The sequence below is a fragment of the Gorilla gorilla genome, chromosome 8, assembly GCF_029281585.2.
Source record: "Gorilla gorilla gorilla isolate KB3781 chromosome 8, NHGRI_mGorGor1-v2.1_pri, whole genome shotgun sequence".
NCBI classification, from domain to species: domain Eukaryota; kingdom Metazoa; phylum Chordata; class Mammalia; order Primates; family Hominidae; genus Gorilla; species Gorilla gorilla.
In genome coordinates this window covers 70,173,749-70,186,056 of record NC_073232.2, presented here as the reverse complement: position 1 = coordinate 70,186,056, position 12,308 = coordinate 70,173,749, and the positions used below count along the sequence as shown (strand labels likewise).

The 12,308-nt window shown below is 38.9% G+C and overlaps 1 pseudogene; it reads right to left on the bottom strand.

Annotated features, from left to right (window-relative positions):
- Nucleotides 1-12,308, bottom strand: part of LOC101133093 (cubilin-like) — a 48,319-nt pseudogene that overhangs the window by 22,993 nt on the left and 13,018 nt on the right.

Genomic DNA, 12,308 nt, shown 5'->3' with positions numbered 1-12,308 from the left:
ATTTGATCCCAGAACCTAAATCCATTTTGTATGTAAACACAAAAATATTTTTGTACAGTTTCAATATGCACCAAATTTCCAGAAATGTAATTATTGTGTAAGCTGAGGGAAGACTGTACTTTGTTTGGTTTAGAAATGTTTGTTTTAAGTCTTTCCACCAGTTTGGAAATTCATGTTGTAAATGGCGATGTCACTATTGGCATATGGGTTGCAAATACAACCCACTCATATTTGTTTAAATTTATACTTGTTATTCACCACCATTCCACATATAAAAGGGATCTATTTTATTACATGACTTTGCGTAGCAGTGTTAGAATACTGACATATGCGAATATACACTATCTTATGTACTTTCCTTTTATTTCTCCTTTTCATTGCCTTTAGGATATTATAGTGATTTTTTGAAATTACATTATGGGTAGGTTATAGCATAGATGATATTCACTTCAGGTGGGAAAGGATGCATTACAAAATATTGGCTATGAAAAGGGGCACTGACACCTGTAATCCTCGCACTTTGGGAGGCTGAGGTAAGTGGATCACCTGAGGTCAGGAGTTTGAGACCAGCCTGGCAAACATGGTGAAACCCCGTCTCTACTAAAAACACAAAAATTAGCCAGGTGTGGTGGCGCACGCCTGTAAGCCCAGCTACTTGGGAGGCTGAGGCAGGAGAATCGCTTGAACCGGGGAGGCAGAGGTTGCAGTGAGCCAGTATCACACCATTGCACTCTAGCTGGGTGACAAGAGCAAAACTCCGTCTCAAAAAAAAAGAAAAAAGAAACAGAAAAGGGGCACTGATGTGGTTGAGGAAAAACTGGGCAATGTTAGGATGAGTACATCTCTCTGCTGGTTCCGTATTTCCTGGCAGAAAAAGTCAACTAGGTTCACGCTCCTGGCCCCTCTCTGCTGCCCAAGTCACTGCTTACCACAAGAGTGACAAGCAAGTGGTAATTTAGGAGTCGAGAACCTGGGCATGAGAGGATGTAGCTCACAGCCTCTCCTTTTCTTCTCCATTTTGGTAGTCAGCCTCCCACAGGAAGCATTCTTTTGTGATGTTCCTCTCAATTTTGTAAAGCATCACAAAAGGGAGTAAGTTTCTGTTTATTTTGTAAATCCCAGCTCAGCCATCCCCTCTAGGAAGCCTTTCCTGAACCCCAAAACGAAGCCAATCAGAGCCTCTTCTGCTCTGCCCTTCTACGTTGTTTCTATTTATGATTTTCATCATTTATACAAGAAGTTATACAACGTGACAAAAATGTCCATTATTTAAATGTATTTTATCTGTACTTTAAATGTAATTATTTAAATGTATATTATTTGTTTATATGTCAGTCTTCTACACTTTATTGACAGCTCCTCAAGAAGCTGGAACTCCTCAAGATATGCCTTTAGCTCTCTACACCTCCAGTGATGCTGGTACATGGCCTGGCACATACCCTTGCCAACTAACTCCTTCTGCAATGGATGTGATGTGGATTTCAACACAGACCATTCATTGAAATGCACAATTCACTAGGTGATTCAATTACCATAATTACTCTCCAAGTCAACCCTTTCACAAACAATCATGATAGAATTATGAATGAATAATGGAATTGGTATGATTTTACTTGTATATCTACCACAGAGTTCAGTTAAATTAGCTTTTCTAAAAAGTGATTTATAATCTCTAAAAAAAATCTAAAAGGAATCAAATGTCCCATTTATCACAGAAAAATCTCTTTAATAAAGAAACCTCCAAGCTCCACATTCCAAGGGCTGTTCTTTGATCTTCCAGTTTACTGGTAGTTGGAAACATTGCCAGTTGAAGGAAATTGCTTTTCCAAGGGGGAAAAAAAGAATAGTTCTGAATAGAATTTATTTGAAAAAAAAGTATTTTATTTTGAAGCAAGAAAATAACTCCTTGTTTTTGATATTGTAGTTTCTGGCCTGAATGAATTGCGGAAATTCAGACAATGACAAGCTGTTTTAATGACATTATCAAATCACGCTCTATAAAAATGGATCTTGAGAATAAATCCAATCAACTCTCCTAGCAAGGCCATCCTCAAAACATTCTTGAAATTGTAATTTTATATGTAAATCCATTATTTTTAATTTTTAAGAAAAAGAAATTCCGTAGTGTCCATGCCTATTTGGAATTACTCCAAGGGGGGGAAAAAAGGGAGGTAAATTTGTTTACAATTTATGTCAGGCACTGTGCTAAACACTCTAGTACACATAATTTTAATCCTCAAAACTGCCTTTCATGGCAGGTACTATTATGTGACTTAAAGAAAAATAGATGAAGTGATGAGGAATTGGGGAGATTAGGAAACTGGTCTGACAGCAAAATTGGGTTTGAGTCCCCATACTGTCTGTCTCTAAACCTTATTACCTTTCTGTAAAACCAGGGGAGCTCTTGAACAGTTCTGAATTCAGCTTTAGGACTACTCTAGTCATTTTGGTCTCTCCCCACCTTTTTTTTTTTTTGAAAGTGTCTCACTCTGTTGCCAAGGCTGGAGTGCAATGGCATAATCACAGCTCACTGCAGCCTCTACCTCCTGGGTTCAGGGGATCCTCCCACCTCAGTCTCCCGAGAAGCTGGAACCACAGGTGCACACCACCACACCCAGATACTTTTTTTGTATTTTTCATAGAGACAGGGTCTCACTATGTTGCCAGGGCTATTCTCAAACTTCTGAGCTCAAACAATCTGCCTACCTCTGCCTCCCAAACTGCTGGGATCACAGGTGTGAGTCATGGCACCCGGCCGGCCAGGTCTCATTTTAGGAAAGGAGAATTCAACCTGAATTGACATTCCCTGTTATCTTTAGTCTTTCATGAACTCCTCCGATCCAGCTTCTGTGCCAATACTCTATTAAAATGGTTGTCATCCAACGGAATGAGGCTGTTCTTCATCTTTACCTTTCTTGGCCTCTACTTTACAATTTCATAGTATTGACCACTCATGCTTTGTAAAAGAATCCCCCTGCTCCTTGACTTCAGGGATACTGCACTATTCCTGGTCTTCACATTTATTTTTTCATGATGCATCTGTTTCTTTTTCTGCCCCTTTTGCCCTCTCCAACTGCCTCCCTGGGTACCTCTCCTGGAGCTGAGAGCCTGACTCTCTGGAATCCATGCTGACTTCGTCTAAGAAAGCATTCTTTCTCCTGCTGGAAGGAAGGCTCTTTGCTGTGTCCTCTCTATTCATGGAGCTGTCTTCTCACTGGAGCTCCATTCTATTCTCTGCCCACTGCAGTCTCACTTGTCTGTCTTGCTCTCACCAAAACCACACTGTTATTTTTCTGGTCTCCCAGCCTTAGCCCTTTTCATAGTAAAAACATAAGCATATCATTATGTACTCAAATGGGTATTCCGTCCACAAATTTTCTTTCCTTTTCTTTTAAAACAATTTTCTTTAAACTTTATGACATCTTAGAACTTAAGTTTCTCTTGCACCCCTCTTGCCTCTCCGCCATGGCTGCACCCCTGATCTGGGTCTAAGAGTGACCTCATCACCTAGGGGTGACCTCTCCCTGGAGCCCTCCCAGTCTCCTCTCCTTCCAGTTCACATAGCTGCTGATTTCAGATCTTCCCCAGCTACTGCTCTCATCACATCACTCATTGGAAAACCTTCAACCACTCCTTATTTTCAGCCTCACAAAGTCTAAAGTCATTAGTTCGACTTTCAGGATCCTTTGTAATCTCAGTATTTATCTGCTTATGCCATCTTCTTTCTTTCTACTCTTTAGCACTATTCTGCTTCAATATAGCCAGCCTCTTTACTCTTTCGACAACACACACATACCAAGTTCAGCACCTTTTTGAAAATATTCACCTTGCCTGAATTCTCTCCTGACTTGAGTAAGTTTTCCCTGGTTGTATCATGTCTTTCTTGATCATGCCAGAGTTTCATGAACTTTCTTTCCTTTTAAGCTTGCACATTGCTTCAAGCCTGCATCAAATGCATTCATTAGCACTTACATGCTTACTATCCTGAACTGTACATTCTTAATTTGCATGTGTCATCCCATAATTTTCCAATCAGACTTAAGCTCCTCATAAATAGAAATCTTGCCATACTTTTAATTTTTCCCCTGAGAGTGCAGTAGTAAATATTGAGACTTAACACTTGTAATCTGAACCCATATAACCTGATAGGTATAATAATTTAATACTAAAGAGTCTTAACAATTGAACAGAAGTTTCTTGATTTACTTTTTCATTTTTATTTTTATTTTTTGAGATGGAGTCTTGCTCTGTCACCCAGGCTGGAGTGCATTAGCAAGCTATCAGCTCACTGCAACCTCTGCCTCCCGGGCTCAAGGGATTCTCCTGCCTTAGCCTCCCTAGTAGCTAGGATTACAGGTGCCCACCACCACACCCAGCTAATTTTTTGTATTTTTAGTAGAGATGGGGTTTCACCATATTGGCAAGGCTGGTCTTGAACTCCTGGCCTCAAGTGATCCACGCACCTCGGCCTCCCAAAATGCAGGGATTATAGGCATGAGCCACTGTGCCCAGCCTTGATTTACTTTTAATGTGATTTCAGAACCATTTTACTATCTAAACATAATATGATAAGCAAATCTATAAGCCTAAGAAATAGACAAATTGAGAGGTATTATTTGTGTCACTGACATTGTTTATTTTAGGATTTGCCAAAGGTCCTTTGAGTATCTCTGTCCAGAAAATCAACCTTCCCATAGATCGTCTCTTGCAAGACATTGATAAATAGGAGATTTTAATGCTAATGTTAGAAGCCAGTCACACAAAATATTTGAGTCACCCATATTAAAGATTAATTTGATATGAAGGTAGAGCATCTATAATATTAAACGTTGCATCATTGAAGAATAGGTCATTTAAAAAGCAGTAGTAACTGTACTCACAATTTTCAGGACTTCCTGTAATGATAGAAACTGGAATACACTATATTAGAGTCTGGGGTGAGTAACAAAAATAAAATACCCTTACCTTTACATAATCATAAAGTCATCTTTGCCTAGTACTTGCTGCTTCCAGAGCAAACATATTGAAGGTGAGGTGAGTTAGTTTATTTACAGGTGCAATTATGATCCATACACAGTTTAAATTCTTGTCATATATTCCATTCGAATCAGAATCAGGAGAGACAAAGGTATTATTTGAACCTGTCAGATAACCACTACATCCTTGCTGAGGCCCTGCATTAAAACAAAGACACATCACTATGCAGACCAAACAGAACAGACCTTACATTGTACATGGAGGGTTTTCAAAAGAACATAGTTTCCATTTTCTGTCACACTCTGCAAATATGATCAGATCATTCCCTCCTTTCCTCTCTCTTTCTCTCCCTTCATTTTGTCCTTCCTTCCCCCCCATCCTGCCACCCCTCCCTCCCTCCCTCTGTTCATCCCTCCCTCGCTCTTTGCTTCCATAGCAGAGCCTTCAGGTCTCCTTCTTTCTCATAGAGTTGCTCAGTGGGAAAACACACGGGGTTCTATATATGTTTTTAGAACTGCTGATGTGATTTATTGAAGAACTGCTGATGTGATTTATTGAAGATTTCCCTAGCCTTGAAAAATCCAATTTTATACAAAATCAAGTATTTTGCATAATAAAACTGGTGGAAAATGTCCATATGTTTTACTTTTATATTCGCTTTTATGAACACTGTCAGACTGAAAACTGAATTTATGAAGAATTTACCCAATACACCAAGAAAATTGCTGCCAACAAATCTTTTATTTACATAGTGTGATAGAAAGAGGCTGAGTGCACTGCAAAAACATGCCAAATTGTAAAGACCATCGATGCTAGGAAGTAACTGCATCAACTCATGAGCAAAATAACCAGCTAACATCATAATGACAGGATCAAATTCACACATAACAATATTAACCTTAAATGTAAATGGGCTAAATGTTCCACAGATTCGTAAATTGTATAAAGAGTCAAGACCCATCAGTGTGCTGTATTCAGGAAACCCACTTCACGTGCAGAGACACACATAGTCTCAAAATAAAGGGATGGAGGAAGATCTACCAAGCAAATTGAAAGCAAAAAAAAAGGCAGGGGTTGGAATTCTAGTCCCTGAAAAAACGGACTTTAAACCAACAGAGATCAAAAGAGACAAAGAAGGCCATTACATAATGGTAAAGGGATCAATTCAACAAGAAGAGCTAACTATCCTAAATATATATGCACCCAATACAGGAACACCCAGATTCATAAAGCAAGTCCTTAGAGACGTATAAAGAGACTTACACTCCCACACAATAACAATGGCAGACTTTAACACCCCACTGTCAACATTACGAAGATCAACGAGACAGAAAGTTAACAAGGATATCCAGGAATTGAACTCAGCTCTGCACCAAGCAGACCTAATAGACATCTACAGAACTCTCCAACCCAAATCAACAGAATATACATTCTTCTCAGCACCACACCGCACTTATTCCATAATTGACGACATAGTTGGAAATAAAGCACTCCTCAGCAAATGTAAAAGAACAGAAATTATAACAAATTGTCTCTCAGACCATAGTGCAATCAAACTAGAACTCAGGATTAAGAAACTCACTCAAAACCTCTCAACTACATGGAAACTGAACAACCTGCTCCTGAATGACTACTGGGTACCTAACAAAATGAAGACAGAAATAAAGATATTGTTTGAAACCAACAAGAACAAAGACACACATACCAGCATCTCTGGGACACATTCAAAGCAGTGTGTAGAGGGAAATTTATAGCACTAAATGCCCACAAGAGAAAGCAGGAAAGATCTAAAATGGACACCCTAACATCACAATTAAAAGAAATAGAGAAGCAAGAGCAAACACATTCAAAAGATAGCAGAAGACAAGAAATAACTAAGGTCAGAGCAGAACTGAAGGACATAGAGACACAAAAAACCCTTCAAAAAAACCAGTGAATCCAGGAGCTGGTTTTCTAAAAAGATCAACAAAATTGATAGACTGCTAGCAAGACTAATAAAGAAGAAAAGAGAGAAGAATCAAATAGATGCAATAAAAAATGATAAAGGGGATATCACCACCAATCCCACAGAAATACAAACTACCATCAGAGAATACTGTAAACAGCTCTACGCAAATAAACTAGAAAATCTAGAAGAAATGAATAAATTCCTCGACACATACACCCTCCCAAGACTAAACCAGGAAGAAGTTGAATCTCTGAATAGACCAATAACAGACTCTGAAATTGAGGCAATAATTAATAGCCTACCAACCAAAAAAGGTCCAGGACCAGATGGATTCACAGCCGAATTCTACCAGAGGTACAAGGAGGAGCTGGTACCATTCCTTCTGAAACTATTCCAATCAATAGAAAAAGAGGGAATCCTCCCTAACTCATTTTATGAGGCCAGCATCATCCTGGCAGAGACACAACAAAAAAAGATAATTTTAGACCAATATCCCTAACGTACATCGATGCAAAAATCCTCAATAAAATACTGGCAAACCGAATCCAGCAGCACATCAAAAAGCTTATCCACCATGATCAAGTGGGCTTCATCCCTGGATGCAAGGCTTGTTCAACATATGCAAATCAACAAACGTAATCCAGCATATAAACAGAACCAAAGACAAAAACCACATGATTATCTCAATAGGGGCAGAAAAGGCCTTTGACAAAATTCAGCAGCCTTTCGTGCTAAAAACTCTCAATAAATTAGGTATTGATGAGATGTATCTCAAAATAATAAGAGCTATTTATGACAAACCCACAGCCAATATCATACTGAATGGGCAGAAACTGGAAGCATTCCCTTTGAAAACTGGCACAAGGCAGGGATGCCCTCTCTCACCACTCCTATTGTTGGAAGTTCTGGCCAGGGCAATCAGGCAGGAGAAAGAAATAAAGGGTATTCATTTGGAAAAGAGGAAGTCAAATTGTCCCTGTTTGCAGATGACATGATTGTATATCTGAAAAACCCCATCGTCTCAGCCCAAAACCTTCTTAAGTTGATAAGCAACTTCAGCAAAGTCTCAGGATACAAAATGAATGTGCAAAAATCACAAGCATTCTTATACACCAATAACCGACAAACAGAGAGCCAAATCATGAGTGAACTCCCATTCACAATTGCTTCAAAGAGAAGAAAATACCTAGGAATTCAACTTACAAGGGATATGAAGGACCTCTTCAAGGAGAACTACAAACCACTGCTCAATGAAATAAAAGAGGATACAAACAAATGGAAGAACATTCCATGCTCACGGATAGGAAGAATCAATATTGTGAAAATGGCCTTACTGCCCAAGGTAATTTATAGATTCAATGCCATCCCCATCAAGCTACCAATGACTTTCTTCACAGAATTGGAAAAAACTACTTTAAAGTTCGTATGGAACCAAAAAAGAGCCCACATTGCCAAGTCAATCCTAAGCCAAAAGAACAAAGCTGGGGGCATCATGCTACCTGACTTCAAACTATACTACAAGGCTACAGTAACCAAAACAGGATGGTACTGGTACCAAAACAGAGATATAGACCAATGGAACAGAACAGAGCCCTCCGAAATAATACCACATATCTACAACCATCTGATCTTTGACAAACTTGACAAAAACAAGAAATGGGGAAGGGATTCCCTATTCAACAAATGGTGCTGGGAAAACTGGCTAGCTATATGTAGAAAGCTGAAACTGGGTCCCTTCCTTACACCTTATATAAAAATTAATTCAAGATGGATTAAAGACTTAAATATTTGACCTAAAACCATAAAAACCCTAGAAGAAAACCTAGGCAATACCATTCAGGACATAGGCATGGGCAAGGACTTAGTGTCTAAAACACCAAAAGCAATGGCAACAAAAGCCAAAATTGACAAATGGGATCTAATTAAACTAAAGAGCTTCTGCACAGCAAAAGAAACTACCATCAGAGTGAACAGGCAACCTACAGAATGGGAGAAAATTTTTGCAATCTACTCATCTGACAAATGGCTAATATCCAGAATCTACAAAGAACACAAACAAATTTACAAGAAAAAAACAAACAACCTCATCAACAAGTGGGCGAAGGATATGAACAGACACTTCTCAAAAGAAGACATTTATGCAGCCAAAAAACACATGAAAAAATGCTCATCATCAATGGCCATCAGAGAAATGCAAATCAAAACCACAATGAGATACCATCTCACGCCAGTTACAATGGCGATCATTAAAAAGTCAGGAAACAACAGGAGAGGATGTGGAGAAATAGGAACACTTTTACACTGTTCGTGGGACTGTAAACTAGTTCAACCATTGTGGAAGACAGTGTGGCGATTCCTCAGGGATCTAGAACTAGAAATACCATTTGACCCAGCCATCGCATTACTGGGTATATACCCAAAGGATTATAAATCATGCTGCTATAAAGACACATGCACACGTATGTTTATTGCGGCACTATTCACAATAGCAAAGACTTGGAACCAACCCAAATGTCCAACAATGATAGACTGGATTAAGAAAATGTGGCACATATACACCATGGAATACTATGTAGCCCTATAAAAGGATGAGTTCATGTCCTTTGTAGGGACATGGGTGAAGCTGGAAACCATCATTCTCAGCAAACTGGCACAAGGACAAAAAACCAAACACCACGTGTTCTCACTCATAGGTGGGAATTGAACAATGAGAACACTTGGACACAGGAAGGGGAACATCACACACCGGGGCCTGTTGCGGGGTGGGGGGGTGGGGAGGGATAGCTTTAGGAGATATACCTAATGTTAAATGACGAGTTAATGGGTGGAGCACACCAACATGGCACATGTATACATACATAACAAACCTGCACGTTGTGCACATGTACCCTAGAACTTAAAGTATAATAAAAATATATATATTAAAAAAAAAGAAAGAGGCCGAGTGGCATTTTACACTGCAGTCCAGCTTATATTCAGTCGCACTCTATATTTAACTTTTTCTTTTCCAAAACATGAGAAGCTAAAGAAAAAAATCTTTATGGAAGAAAAGGCCTTCTTTGAGATAAAAATTTTATAATTCAGAATAAAAATACAGAGGAGACATAAATAATAATCTCAAGATAATTAAATGGTCTACCATAAAAACATACAAAAAACAATCCTCAGAACATAGGATTTAGTTTTGTCTACTCCATGGCCTAAGCAGATAGCTCAGCAGTAATTTAAGAAGAGCTTAAAGGGACGAACAATTTATTGACAATTTTATAAGAAATGGTGAGGATGAAATAAGCTCAAAATAGCCCTAGTAGGAACAAGAATTAAATAGGTGCTGAAAGTAATGTCTGTAAAGCTTGCATTCTACACAAATAGAGGTCATCACTAGTTCCAAAGTTAAACTTCACTGGGATTGGCCTTCAGTCTATTTTTCTTATTCCGTATTTTGCTCACAGTGAAAGGACTGCTTTCAACATTAGGGGGTGCTAAAATTTTGTACTTGAACCTTGGCAGGAAACAAACAATGGTGGCTTTCCTCAACTCTGACTGTAAATCCAACGGATAGCAAATGTCCAGGGTGATTTTTGTTACAGGTGCATTACTTAGTAGGTCAGGCTTGCCCTGTCCATAGCTTCTAAGTCAGGCAAAACCACAGAGTATTTGCACAGTCAGACATTTCCCGAAGTTGAAATGCTTCCAAAGGCCCAGTCCCTGACATATTTAATCACAGATGGCATCTAGGACAAAATTATTCTGAAATGTAAGCAATACACAGTGCTGCACCACATGTTGCTAATGATTCTGCTCATCTGAAATGGGGCTGCAAACTAAAGAGAGTTGGAGTTTGTGAAGTTTGAACAGCTTTGATTTCAGTGTGAACTGATTGTTACTTAAGGAAACCACTTAAGCTTATTGGCATGCATAGTACAGAAGAACAATGACTGAGGGTATTAATGGATTGATAAATTTATTTATTACATGTTGTTTTAATATTCAAGGAAGTATATTTAGTATTTAAGTAGAAAAAGATCAATGGTAGTCCATTAGTAATGACAAGACATAGGTACATAATGATGACACAATTTAGAAAATCATAGGTTCAGTAAAAGAGGCAGAAAAGTCTTATAGTTTTAGAAAAAGATGAAGATTACTTTGGGCTACAAGGATCTCGACTGTTCCAAGAAGGAGGTGACTTGGATCTGGGTCTTGAAGCATAAATAGAATAAAACCATGTAAAAATGAAATTGGTATTGGCAACTCCAGCCTGAAAGAATCTCATGATCCAAGATTAAATGGGCAAGAATTTACATTATATGCATGGGCAAGCATAACTCTGAGAAAACAATAGGGCACATGGAGGAGAATAATGAGAACTAGGTTTGGGAAAACAGGATGAAGTCTTCTATAGAGGGCCTCAAATGCCGGATTATATAGAGTTTGGCTGTTAGACTATGTTCTGTGGCCAATGGGATCCATTTGAAAGATTTTTAATCAGAGAAGTAGTAGAATCAGGATGTACTTGCTAATCAAGTCTGATCTAAAAATTTATTCACAACCAGCATTTTACATGTAAGGGAATGGGACTGAAGGAGATGAAACCAGGTAAAAGGACATTGCTGTAGCGAGGGCTGCAGGTAGGAGTGCTGAAGAGTTGGAGGTAGGTAGACAGGAAAACGATGTTGCTGGGCATTATTCTATTAATACATCAGCTTCAAAACTCAATGTTATTTTTAAACATTCAAGCTATATATTTTAACACTACTTGTTTATTAATTATTACTAATAAGTTCATAAGGGCAAAATGGCAATTGTACTTGGGTACAGTGAATGCCATTACACACACTTATTGTTTAGTACGACTGCTATGACTAATGCCATAAGGCACACACCCTCATTCCAGGGAACCCCAGAACAAGCGTCCTTAAATCACTGTTGTGTTTGGACGGATTGAGTGGTAGATTGACTGATCCATCCTTCCTTCCTTCCTTCCTTCCTTCCTCCCTCCCTGCCTTCCTCCCTCCCTCCCTGCCTTCCTCCCTTCCTCCCTTCCTCCCTCACTCCTTCTTCTTTCTTTCTTCTTCCTTTCATTTCCTTTCCTTTCCTTTTCTTTCTCTCTCTCTTTCTTCTTTCTTTCTTTCTCTCTCTTTTCTTTATTTCTTTCTTCTTTTTTTCCTTTCTTTCTTTCTTTCTTCTAGATGAGGACTTCCTATGTTGCCCAGACTGGTCTCATATTCTTGGGGTCAAGCAATCCTTTCACCTCAGCCTCTTGAGTAGCTGGGATTACAGGTGCATGCCACCATGCCCAGCTTAATTGGTTGATTTTTAACTCTTCAGTCCCTCTGTCTTCAGTCTCTCTCTTTGCACTGCACTAAAATGGATAGAGTAT